Source organism: Scatophagus argus, chromosome 20 (assembly GCF_020382885.2).
Source record: "Scatophagus argus isolate fScaArg1 chromosome 20, fScaArg1.pri, whole genome shotgun sequence".
Taxonomy (NCBI): domain Eukaryota; kingdom Metazoa; phylum Chordata; class Actinopteri; family Scatophagidae; genus Scatophagus; species Scatophagus argus.
In genome coordinates, this window is record NC_058512.1 from 10,826,157 (window position 1) to 10,840,129 (window position 13,973).

Sequence of the window (13,973 nt, forward strand, 5' to 3'; positions counted from 1 at the left end):
GGAGACATGTTTCTGTTATCAGTCAAATGGTACAAAAGAGGAATTCAAACAAAGGCAATCGTTACTTCTGAATAAAACAGAATGAAGTGCAAACACTCACAACTAAATACAACAGCAAAGTTCACATCATTTTATATGGACTCACTAGCAACTAGCAAATTTCAGCAGCCATTAAATGCACACTTTGATCAAATAGTTCATATGTTACGAGTTATAAAACACATTACTACTCCTAGAATATATTACATCACTTTTAACAATTAAAAACATCGTCTTCTCCACTTTGAAGCATCTTGTTATAATCTCAGTGTTTTATATGACTTTAAGGAGAAACATCCCCCCTTTCCACAAAGATCAATGTCAACAGGTTATAATGCAATGCAAGACATGCACTATATTGAAAAAGTATCCAGACCACCTTCCAACTTTGGGAAAGACACGGTTGGATGAGTTTGGTGTGGAAGAACTTGACTGGCCCACACAGATCCCTGACCTCAAAACCCACCTAAAGCCTTTGGCACTCCAGTGCCCGACCTCACAAATGCTCTACTGCAAGTATGCAAAAAAAAAAATCCCAGTTAAACACACTGTGGTAGCTGCAAAGCTGCAAAGCTGTCTATGTATTTAGAATGCAATGCCATTAAAGTCCCTGTTATTGGTCAGTTGTTCCCATGCTGTTGTCTGTATAGTGTATTTCTCTTTGATTATAATATTGTTATCTTCCCCTTTTGCTACTCATTGACACTGCAGCCCCCCACCCCCTCTCCCAACCCACACCCAACTCTACACTCTACCCTGGGTGCTTTTTTAGATTTCATTTTACATTTACTGAATAAATGCTCCCAGTGACATATCAGACCTTTTTTTATTACTAACGAGCAGAGGCGCAGCTTGATCCTCTCAGCAGAGCTCGACTGCTTGTTCCACACACTCGGTCAGTGCTGTAACAGAGGCGACTGAGCCTTTACTATCAGTGCTTCCTGCAAGAGAAGCTCATGCTAGTAAGATCATGACATGATATCAGTGCAATGTGACTGGGCCTGTTGAGATTGGAAACAGGAATGGATGTTGCAGGGATGCTGGCAGACACCGTTCAGTCTTCTTGAGGTGTCGTGTCTCTGACTCAGTGAGTCATCTGTGAAGGAAGGTGCCCACTTGGTAACCACAATGTCATGCCCACACTCATTCAGCCTGAGAGCTAGAACAAGTACTGCAAGCGGTTCGTGTCACCGCTAGTCTGATGGCGCCGTAGAGCCTGATGTTTGTTTGCTCGAGCATTCGTCTGCATGGTAACATATCATTATATTCCAGTTAAAATCTAATTGGACCTCTTTATGAGCGCACACCAATCCAAGCTACAAATATGTTACATCTGTTGGTCAAGTCAGTTTCCAATCACAGGTGTACCCTGCATGCTTGGTTTCAACAGTTTTTCTGTATTTTGGGCTGGCAAGAGAGATCATTTGGAGAGAGCTGTGTGGGAGCTGTCGGACTATAGTTCTAACAAGCTTGAGAAGAAAAGCCATTGAATTTGACCAACACAACATTTCCAATATAAAAGGTACACCCCACAGTAGCCTGGGTACAATACACACAACAAAGCTGTGTTTTAGGAAGCAGTAAATGCTTTACAGTGTTCTTAAAACACTGCATATTTACAAAACTCCTGTTTTTACCTCAGTAACATTTAAATATGTTTTTAATACTGTATTCATGTGGCTCTTATTCTCCCCACCTTCACATAAAACCCAAACAGCAGAGCGCAAAATATTTGAGACACATCCACTGGGGCATAGTTGTTACACAGAATTAAAATAATATTTCCATTAGGTTAAAATGAGTAGACTAAAAATAAAAATGACAACATGTCACAACTGAAAAAAAGATCTGAAATACATTTAACATCACGGGCTGATGGCACAAGAGTCATGTACATTTCTGAAGGTGGATTTACTTTAACCCCCTAATTTAGGCAAATTCCTGCATAGAAGGATGTTTGTAAGCATTAAACATGTCACTGTTTCATGCAGAATACCGCGCATACAGCAGTACTATCAATGCCAGATGCCATCTAGCAGCAAGTGGACTAACAAACACATTATGCAGTCCGCGTGTCATATCATGTGCCATATGATACATGAACTGGAGAAGGATGCAGAATTTTAATTAACATCCAACAAAGGATATTAACACTGTGATTCTGATTTGTGTCCTCAGTGTGCTTGTATTTAATACCACACCACACAATGAGCTCTATGCTGTAAATCAGCAATGATAAAAAAAAAAAACATCGTAGAGTCAGAACCAACAGGAAGTGAAATGCCTTATTAATTGAAGCAAAAACAGGTGGGCACACATCCAAAAACATTTTTCAATCCATCTCTCACTCTCCTGTCCTCTGTTTTACTTTCACGGCCATAAACACACACACACACACACACACACACAAACACGTCTGAGCCATGGCTACACGAGTCAGGCTGACTCTGATGTGTGTGCTGAAGTGAGACGATGATGTGCCTCCAAAACATCTCAGGAGAAATACGATGAAGCTTCCCTGCAAAGTGCTATGTGTCTGCTCACAGGCATGTGTGTGTGTGTGGCAGAGTGTGCTGCTCAGTTGCATCCTCTGCTTTTCATCCCCATCCTTTAAGGAAAGCACAGCAAACACGGGTGGATACAGCTCAGTAGCTTTGAGGAATATGACACAAGTACTGTACATTAATATGAATGCTGCACCTATAAACATATCAGTCTTACTAGCATTTTATCAGTTCACCGTCACTGCTAGAGAACATATTGTTGTTTTCACCAATTTTAAGAAGAAAATCTGCAGGTTTTTGCATGCTGTTTCATCGTGTTGTCTATGCGCTCCCCAAATGTCACTGACTGACTTAATTAGGCAGTGATTAAACAATGATAACATTAGCAGCAAAGGAAAAGACACTTACAAGCAGGATAAAAGCTGCAGCCAATATTCCATTTTTTTAAATTATTTAGTCTAAAAAACATGAAATATAATAACAAATACCTGACTTTAAGCTATCGGAGTCCATAACAATGTCTAAAAATACCTTTTTTTTTGTGCTGGTGGGCCGAAAAAAAAAAAAAAAATCAGGCAGGTATTCACTTTACAATTCTCACACTTGAGAAGCTGGTACCAATGTGTATCTGGTGTTTTTTATAAAACACTTAAACTACGAATCAGTAATCAAACTTTGCATTGATGCCAGTTGTCTGATCAACAACAAATGGTATAAATGGTATATTTTAGTTTTCCCTGTTAATAATATTCGTTCTGTAAGCGTGTCAGGGTGAGCTGGTGTGCGCGCAATTCCATAAATCCTACTTTATTAGATAAACTTTCTAATCAGATAAAGAAATCTCTCACACCCTCCCCCTGCACACACACACACACATACAGGGACCCACAGCATCTCACTGATAATCTCCATTACCAATTACGGGTGATACGCCACAGCTTAACAAGAAAGCAGCAATTAATCTGCTAACACCGGTCAGTGGGTCATTGCAGCAGGGAGAAAATATTGCTTGCAGAAACATATACTGTGTGTACACACACCAAGCAAGTATCATTGTAGCAACTACCGAGTACCATTGAGATATTTTGTGTCAAAAGGTGTTAAGTGAAGTTTATTTTTTCGCTTCTGCTCTCAAGCTGAAGCGAAAGACTCAAATTTGGGCACAAGATCTTGTCTTTGCATACTTTCAGTTGGCCTAATGGGGACAGACTTGTTGACAGTTCTGTAGAGTATAGAGATCTGACCGATGTTTCTATTGAGGGAAAGTTCGATGAGACATGCTGTATTTCAGCACTTCTTTGCTTCACACTCACGCACATGTGGAATGTAAGAGTTGTGTGATAGTCAAAAGAAGAAATTCTGACTGTGGTTGTTTTGTACCTTTTCATAATCCTCAACTCTTGCTTATCCGTTTTCTTACTGGCTTGTTAGGCTCCCTACTTTTCTTTTACTTTTTGCTACATGAAGGAGAGAGTCTATGCAGAAACAAATGCTTATTTGGATGGGAAATAACACATTGATCCATGCGATGTTCAGCTTTGTTTGCTGTCACTTGCCGATTAAGGCAGAGTGAGCTGGATCATGTTTTTCGAATTGCTAACAACCACCACAAGCACACACTGTAAACCTACAACAAGAGCTGGCAGTGTTTTTTATGTTTGTTAACAAAGAGGGCAGCCAACAGCCCTGCTCATCTGCTCTGTCTAATGTATTAAGAGAGATGACTTAACAGTGACAGATGAAGCTCATAAACACAGCATGTCCCCCTGTAATGAAAAAACTGTAAGGAATGCAGTTTTCTATAGCTTCTTAAGTTAAAACATACCGATTTGTTTGTTTTTTTGGTTACATAGCTATCCATAGCAACATAAATAACAAGCATACACGAGTTATCCTATAATAATAAAATATACCGTTAAATTGTCAAAACATTCCCAGTACAACCATGGTCTTCAACAGTTCGTTGAAGCGAAAGAAGATGACTGCCTTGCCCTGTGGCACCTTGGCAGTGGTTTAATTCCAACCATACTAGGGGTCAAACTGGCAACCTTCCAGTCACAGTCCAAACATGGTCTGCTTGGTCTGAATAAATAGCCCAATCTTCCCGGAAGTCTGAAAGAGGGCAAGCTATGGTTTCCCTGATCTAAGCTCTTTTTGACACAGTAAGCAGAGCTGGGACATTACAAGACAGGGATAGGGGAGGGTTGAGTGTGTGTGTGTGTGTGTGTGTGTGTGTGTGTGTGTGTGTGTGTGTGCATGAGAGAGAGAGAGAGAGAGAGAGAGAGAGAGAGCTCTGACTTCGGCTGGGAGTCCATGTAAATGGGTTATCAACATGTGTATGCTGTATGTGTTATATGTGGCTGCCAGTGTGTGTGTGTGTGTGTGTGTGTGTGTGTGCGTGTGTGTGTGTACAAGGCAGACAGGCGAGGTGACACTTAGTGAGCCACCCTAGCTGAGTGATAGAGCAGATGGGCCTCCCATTTCAAGCTGTCAGAGAAGGCAATCTCTTCACCAAATCCATTCACTCCTTCAGCAGCTGATACGGCCTGAGAATGCAATATTCTGATTATTGTAACAGTAATGTCAAAAAATATCTCAACCAGGCTATTGTGCTGACATTTAAGGTGTAGTAATACATGATCTTGGAACTTCTCTTGGCATATAAACAGCTTAGTCTTGTGTTTTTTATGCACACGACAGCAAAGGGCTCGGTGTGATAGAACGCTATAAAAAGACAACAATAGGCTTATAGAAGTAAAAAAAAAAAAAACTTGGGTGCAATAGAGTAGGCAGCCTTCCTGTCACACCACAAGAAACAGAGGCCGTACTTAAGTCCAAAATCCATGAGTGGAGACTGCGCCTTTTCACGCCACACATAAGAGACCATGTATACAAAAATGATGAATTGGAGCTTCATTGCACTCAGTGAATTAATCAAAGTGAAAACAATAACAAATCCAACTGGACGTTTGTTCAACTCAACTGAGGTAGGACAAATTTAGGTTGTTGGGTAAGTCTACCATAACTGTGTAGATGCCTTAATCAAGCTGTTGCCTCTGTGTGAGTATTCTCAGTAAGTTTCTTCTGTGTGGCAACAAAGATCACAAACTGAAAGTAAACCAAACAGGATATAAATATGTGGTCAGCTCCCGAGAACTGGAGCTGTCAGGATCACCTCCACTGTGCCACTTCTTAATCCCATCTACACCTTATTATCTTTCCTTCAGCGTGTCAACACCCACTCCATCTACACTGCCCAAACTTGTTCTATATTCACTCTCCATCTTTATCGATAATGTTTAAGATGTGGTAGTAAGAACGAGTTAAAATGTCACAAATCATTGTAGATATCACCACTGTAAAATTGCTAACTGCACTGTAATAACCCACCTGGTGCAATAAAAAAGGCACATTCTTAACACCATCGTCCATTTATACAACAATCTCTCTTAAAACCATCGTCACACCAGCACTGAATTGGAATAAGCAGAGAGACTTCTGAAAGCTTTCGTCTACAAATACGGCCCTCAGCCAATGACACTACTACACTATGATGCAGTGATGCTCAAATAGGTGAGCAACGTTGTTTACGATGCCATCTGGAGCATTTTCCATTGCGACAAAAAATGTCAATATCTGATTTTTAATTCTTTGCGTAAAGATGATCAACACACATGTAATTTGTTCTTCACTGGCATCTAATTAAAGAAACACTGAACACAATCTCCAAGAAACAATGTATGATACACTGAATAATTTTGCCTCAAGTCTGCTTCTATATTCATTTCACGATTGACCTTTTACTTTATGCTAAATGAGTGCTGAGGTTTTTGATTTGTGTGCAACAGCTGCAATAATTCATGTGATCAGATTTCATTCAGATGCTACCAAGACACTGGTTACTTAACAGAGCATCCAACTCACAGATTTCATTACCGGTTAGTTCTCCATGGGAATGTATTATAGCACTCTCGTCCAAGTCTTAAAATTCACATCAGCAAGCACAAAAAGGGAATCAAAGATGTAAAACAAATGGTGGAATCAAATAAAAGAAATCGCATACATCTCGTTTACAAAGGGTTTTCATTAAAGAAAATGTATTTTGAAATTTCATAGGCCTCATTTATCACATACAATATGAACAAAATGAGAGTGCACACAAAAGCCACTGCTCTGTAGGGACTCATTATTATTTCTGTACGTTCCCTAATGTATCTTATGGTGAAGGTAGCCTTTGTTTCATTGTCAAGCAGCCGCACAAAGCCAAAGGTCAAGATAACAGCAACTTGAGAGGCCAAACCAGCGAACGGTTCATTTCAGCTTCACTGTTGTGTGGAGTGGTGCAAGCTGTGGTGCAGGAAACCTTACATGGCCATGTCTCACACTCTGCTTCTGTCTGTCTCACTGTCTCTCTTTGTTTCTCTCTCTGTCTGTCTCTCCCTCCCTCTCCCATGTCTTGTCTCATGTCACTTGGATCCATTCCTGGATTGCGCACCGAGGTGAAAGGAAACAGGAACGGCTGCAGTGGCCGTCGGTGGCAGCTTTTTTCTTTCCTCTGAAAAGATCCACTCTTCCTCTTGTGACACACAGTCAGTATCCCTGTGTTAATGTCTTTGTTCCTTAACCATCTGAGAAAATATTTCCTCATACAAGCTTGTGTGACAAAAGCCATTCCTGTTCCTGCATTTGGAGCGTAGGGGGAGCGTGTGTTTCTATGCATGTTTATTTGCATGGGTGGTAGGCAAACAACACAGCTGGAAATGAGATATGGTCATCTGGATGGGTCTGAGTCAGCAGGGTAAAGATGGGTCCTTGATTATTGGCGTGTGGAGGAATATTCAAAACAGTAGCACAGTCCCTGCTGTCTGCCCTCCGTTCACCCTCTTCTGCACCAAAGCACCACTGGGACTCTCCCCAACTCCCTGTTGTGCTTACTGGAACCTTGGCAGCCAGATGCCATATCGCCCAATTAGAAAAGCTTTTACTAAAACTTCAGCCAATTGGATTAGTGCTACATTTCCTAGCCAGATGAGACTGTAAATGTGCTGCTGTATGCTAGAATCTGAGAAGTGGTGGACATACTCCTGTTTCGCTGACAGGCACTGGGCACCAGAATACACACACACACACACACAAACACACACACAGTGCAGTGACAGTGGAAGGAGAGAGAGGGAGAGAAACATCCCATGAAGCTACCGTGTGTCCCCTGCGACTGAGTGTGTGTTGCTGGGACTCTAAATTGTATAAACCAAGAACATAACATAAAACAAACCAGAACCCAAGAAGCTGAGACACCATGATGTTGCTCCCAGGCGTACATAAAACAGACACCTTCACGTGGATAGGTTTGCAGGGAAAAAAAACAGCTGAAGACATGCAGAGATGACAGCAGACACATAAGGGGAAGAGGACAAACTTAAGACTGAAGAAGAACAGAGAGATCAGGCATTTTATTTTTTAACTTTTACAGACGTCCTCCTGACGTTTCTTCCTTTTATCTTCCCATTTTTTGGGGGGAAAGTTTTTCCTTTTCAGAATTAAGGATCCAAGGTTAGAGAGTGTTTTAAGCTGATGATTTCTTTGAATAATTTAGATTTGTGGCTGTGTAAATAAAACCGACTGGACTTGACTTAAAAACAAACTGAATGCTGATTGTTTACGTGGCTGGTGCAGATTAGAACAAATTTATGATTGAGTGGCCGTTATGGTTTCATGGTGTTTAAACTCCATGTTTTGCCTGACAATTTCATTTTAGGCGAGAGTAACTTAATGTGGACTTTGTTACACTATCAAATAACCTGAACATAACTAAATAATGCACATCTGCCTTTTTGTCTGGGTGTAAGAAGGGTGTAAGGGTGATGCCAAGCAAAATGATGAATAAAGTCAGAAATAAAAAGAAACAAATAAATAGTGTGTGTGTGTGTGTGTGGGGGGGGGGGGGTATAAAGAAGAAGAGCCATAAAGATCGATAGAAAAAGATTTTCCAAAAGAAATACCAAGAGAAAACAATGCTGGAAGAAAGAAATACTGAACAAGACAAAGACAGATTGGGCTTTGAGATTGTATTATATCAGCTCGCTCGCCTTCCCTCTCATCCTCTTATCTCATCGATACTGATAGAGAGTTCACTGCCAAGTCAACACTTACGAGAAAGAGTCTGTGAAAGTGCTCATGGGGGCCTGGAGGGTGCACACACGCAGGTACACACACACACACACACACACTCTTTCTCTACCTGCCCTCTCTTTGGTACTCTGCTCACTTAGAAAGGCTGCCGCTGGATATTTGTCCATTACACTCCATCGCAGAAAAGAACCGCGAATGCAAAATCACTGACAAGCTACCAAAAGCGAGGATGCTGCCTAAAATCTCCCTCCCTTACACAATCGCTAAATCCACTGTAGTACGCAGCACAAGAGGAGCATTATATGGCTGTAACAAGCAACAACGAAAGACGTATGCGTTTCCACTCTATGAATCAACTCTATAGTGAACCAAGGGCTGGGCGTTAAAACAAAGACACCCCACATTTCTATCTGGGCAGGTGTGGCTGAGTGTATTAGCAGGGACACCTCGTGCACATGAAACAGGGTGGAGCAGGGTGGAGTAAGCAAGCAAAAATAACCCAAAGGCAACAGGCCATTAGTCAACCCTGGAGACCACCATGCAGAAAAAGCTGATAGTGAACTGCTGAAACCTGCACACACCAACGAGAACCACCAAACCGCAGCAGAGACTAAATGCAACTCAATTGGTAAATTTTAACAGGAAAAAAAAGAAAAGAAAAAAAAAGAAAAGAAACTGTCCACACAAAAAAATCACAAAAAGAAATGCTGCTAAATCTCCAACACTGTCTTTTCAAGCACCAAGAACTACTATTTGCAAAGCTTTGCATGACACTGCACAGGCAGGTGTGAAGACCTTTGTACACTAGAAGCAGCCGATACGCCTGTTGTGGCCTTTCCAGGTGTTGTATAGCCTAAAACAGAAATAAAACGCTCGTTTACTTCAACGGGATCAGGATTAGGTATGCCAACAAGCTGGTTGAGCGAGAAAGAGGAGCAGTTCAGCATTTCTTTCTTTCGCTGTCGCGTGCACGCACGCACGCTCGCACGCGCACCCGAGAAGCAAACTGAAAACAGAGAAGGTAAATCGTGTGAGGAAATAACCCCAGTGATGAAACACAAAGCTTCAGTAACTTTTCTTTTGGTTCCCTAAAACAATGCCTCGTGTGGGTTGAAAAGGGGAAAGGAAACAAATACAAAAGAAAAAAAAACCCCACAATAATAGTTATTTTAAATAAACAACAGTCACACCTCGACTAACAGGATCTCCCATAAGCAAACAAGATATGGAGAAAAGATTTAAACGCTAAACAGACCTCAGTGGGTGTACTTACGATGTGTATCTCGCAGCACAGTGCGGAAGTAGGTTATCAGACACCTGCTATAAAAGATGAGCTACAGTCAAACCGCCACCTCTGCTCTCCCCATCGCGGTCTGTTGTTCGCAGGGCAATTCACGTCAACAAAACATCTTCGGCAAACACTGACTGAACACATGGTGAAGGAAGTTAACGTTTCATCACGAGTAAAGTTTTTGTTGTTGTTGTTGTTCTTGCCAGTGAAAAAAAAAAATCCACGATAAGACGACCAAACAATAAAAAGAAAGAAAGACAGGAGATAAAGCAGCTGAACTTCCGACTCACTATCGACCCATAAACAAGCAAGAGAAAAAGGCAACATTCCTGACAGCAGCATTTTTGCGCTGAACCTGCACGTAAAGCTTTCAGAAAATACAGGAAAAACAGCTAGGGAGAATATATAAACCAACTTACGGTGTGAGTAATGTGCTGTTGAGAGTCCGTCACTGACAACAAAACATAGAAATCCAAAGAGGTAAAAATCCGAGCTCAATCCGACAACTGGGAGCCGATCTGAGTTGTCACCGTCCAGCCGCGACGGGGGGGAAGTCACAGACTACCAGTGCGCTGACAACCGGGGCAGCGAGCGCGAGCCCGGGGCCGCCTGCTGGTTTCTCTTCTCTCACACGAGACGGGAGGAACAGGGAGAGATCCCTACAGATGAATGGTGGTGGAAGTGCGCAGGCGCCGACTGGGTCGATTCATTCCGGTGGAGTAGGGCTGTAAAAAAAAAAAAAAAAAAAAGGGGGCAGAAACACAGCAGGGTAAATGCACTGCGTGTTATTTATTTATTTGTTGATATGTTTGTGAGGAGCCATTTGAGACACAAAGAAAAGTACAGTAACAGGACTCTATAGAAAAGCAAACAGACAATAGCAATACACTAAAGCCTAACTGGTTAATGCTAATTTAATTAATAAAAGACAACAACCAGGCAAACATTATTTTCTTCATCACACAGATAGGCTAACATGTTAATTTTCCAGACCAGTGCTCAATCGTTAAATTAAGGCTATAATATGGCAGGGGACATTGAAACATGTTCATAACAAGTTTCCAGAGTCTGTGGTAACATCTATTTGGTCTAATTAACAGCCCCAAACCAAAAGCTTTTACATCTTTAGCATTTTATCATTTGAGAAGCTAAAATCAGAGAAGCGGCTGTCCTTCTTACTGATATGACATGACTTACGGTAGCCTAGTGACTTAAATGCCTGATTAATGAAAATGAACCAACTCCCAGAATAATTCCCTTGGTTTGTCAACTAATCATTTTTGGTTGGCTCCATTTAAGTAGAAATCACGATTAGAAAGCGTATCTTGACCATGACTCCCTCTCCATTAAAGAGAAGCACTACTCTCTCTCAGACGGTCTTATAAATAATTCAACAATAAAAGCTTGCCTCTGCTTGCATGCAGCAAAAAAAAAAAAAAAACTAGAAAAAAGACGTCTCTCACACAGCCCCCCCTCCTGCACGGCGTCAATCTATGCGGGCGTTACCAATTAAAACAAATCTCGAAGCAAAATAAAGTTCAGTCAACATTCTTGTTTCGCAAATGGCTGAGGCCGGTCAGCCAGATCAGTCAGGGATTACGGGGCTTCTGTCAACTATCAATAGCCTCGTGTGTCTGCGAGAAGCAAGAGGGGGGAGGGCGGGGGGAGAAAGGGCGAGAGAAGGTGGGAGGGAGGAGCGGTGTGTGTGTGTGTGTGTGAGTGAGTTTCAATGCGCAGACTATGCGGAGCGACGGAGCGATGATGCTGTTTGTCCTGTCCGCGGATCGGAGGAGAGAATGAATCACCCGCAAGCGACGGCAAATTTAATCCAAAACATCCTGTCCCGGAGCCCCGCATCCGAACCGCATACTATCCCAGCAGAGCCGGTGAGAGGGGATGAAGGCAGGAAAAGTGCATGGCCAAAGGGGACAAGAAATAAAAGCAATTTTACCTGCACACCGCTCCCGTTCAGCCGGCCGTTATTACTTCCCACTCAGTGTGGCTTTCAGCGCTGCCGCTCACTCCGAGCTGCTCGCCGCTGAACGGGAATTTAGACAACGGGATTTGTTCACGTGGTCACGCTCAGTGCTCCTAATTGGCGGAGCGGCTCGAGCCGCTGCTCTCTCGCACCTGTACGGTGAACGGTCGCACGAGTGCAGGGGGGGGGGAGAGAGGGAGGCCGAGAGAGGCAGAAAAAAACAGACTGATGCAGAATATATACAAGCATAATATGGATCGCTCTCCCCCTTTCTCTCTTACCGCGTGTGTGTGTTACATTAATTCCACTAATAATAATACAGTAATTTATAGCAAGCCGATAAGCTGCATAGTCTATGGATTTATGTTGCAGTAATAATTTGGGAAAGTACAGCCGATATTATGAACACATCCAAGCACTGTTAGAAAATTAAAAGATTACTGTCAGATTATTTATTGTTATGTGCAAAAACCTCATCAGCATGACAACACAGATGATAGAAAAGTGTGTCTTTATAGGTGACTACTGTATAACTCACCGGTTAATTGAAAGATGAGTTCACTGAGTGTGGGTGCCTTCTGCTACATTAGTGCTTATGAAAGGTAGAGTCTGAGAAGTGTGAAGGCAAGTATAGTGACCTATATGATTGTTCTAGTAAAATGTTGTTTTGAGTAAAGTTACAATGATTAATGAGCGTTATTTATTAAAATTGATTCTCAAAATACTAATATACCTTTTAAGCCACGGGCTAATAAATTAATAAGTTTGTCTTTCTCTTGTGCAGAGTATAATAAATTACACAAAACAAACGCAGTTTGGAGAAATTGTGCACACATTACTTGGATTTTTAATCAGTTCAGTGTCTGAGATCTCAATCTCAGTGAGACTTCTAACAACTGCAACAAATCAGAGACAAAGAAAATCATTCAAATTTGGATACTTTAGCTTGACTTGAGTGCTGCTGCTGCTGCTGTACATGGCTGCGATGACAGATGAGGCCAGTTTACTGTGTCATTAACAACAGTAGCAACATCTGTCACACCTCTGTCACCTCTGCAGAGGGGTCTCCATGACCCTCTTTCAAATGGCATACCAGCGGACTACTGACATATTTACATTTACTGACCCATGACTTTATAATGTAAACATAAGTGTGATGTAGATACATGCAAACATAATCTCTGGCATTACACTGACACATGCAGCCACAGACAACCATTACATTACCTACCATAAAAATATCAGTTCTCCCGTATGAAAGCTGCAGGTTCACAAGTAGTGAATGAAATCTAGTGGCAAAATTTGGCAAACAGTGCATTGTTGAGTGTTTCTAAAAGAGATGTGTCTTTTTCCTCAAAGACACAGTAGTGCTTTTCATCTTCTATTCCAATTCATCAGATAAAATAAATAGACTGGATTTACTGTAATTCGTGTCTCTCTGAATTTAGCCCACTGGTTTGGCAACACACACACACACACATTTTGCAACATATTTGAAAAAAGATTTTATTGGAATATCTGCGACCGAGGCTCATGAGGCAACGGCAAACCTCAGAATACAGTCCATACTCCATTCCCAATTTAACACATGCACACAAGCATACAATACACATACGGTTATTCATCTACCTACTGAGGCCACGGCATAGTAGCAGTCAATGGTGCAGGAGTATTTTTAGATTTCATGTGGGTTGCAGATGCTGCTCTACTGAACCAGGTCACAGCAAATAGAACAGTGTTTTCACTGTAACATTCAATGCCTTTGACTTCCTCCCAGTTTCCCCAAAAATGTTTGCCTTTCCATATTTAGTGTCAATTTTTAGAGGAAATATGAGAGCAGAGAATGAGATTATCATGTTACTACCTGCATTTTAGGTCACCTATCTGTTCTCTTCTCTTCTCTTCTCTTCTCAGATTTGTTTCTTCGTTGGTCCTGGCATGTTAGGTTGAGACTCTCAACTGGCCTCCAGGCTGTTGGCAGTGATAGGGCTCGAAGTTTTCCCCCCACTCAGTTTTGGCCCAAATTAAA

General features: G+C 41.7%; 1 protein-coding gene across 4 annotated transcripts in view; it reads right to left on the reverse strand.

Moving 5' to 3' along the window:
- LOC124051465 (spermatid perinuclear RNA binding protein) overlaps positions 1-12,035 on the reverse strand; it is a 72,462-nt gene extending 60,427 nt beyond the window's left edge. For all 4 annotated transcript variants that reach the window (XM_046374865.1, XM_046374867.1, XM_046374866.1 and 1 more), the window contains exons 1-2: positions 11,918-12,035; positions 10,386-10,691 (exon numbers count right to left, since the gene is read on the reverse strand). The gene's annotated coding sequence lies outside the window, so the exon portion shown is untranslated. The remainder of the gene's footprint in view (positions 1-10,385; positions 10,692-11,917) is intronic.
- Between the last annotated feature and the right edge of the window lie 1,938 nt (positions 12,036-13,973).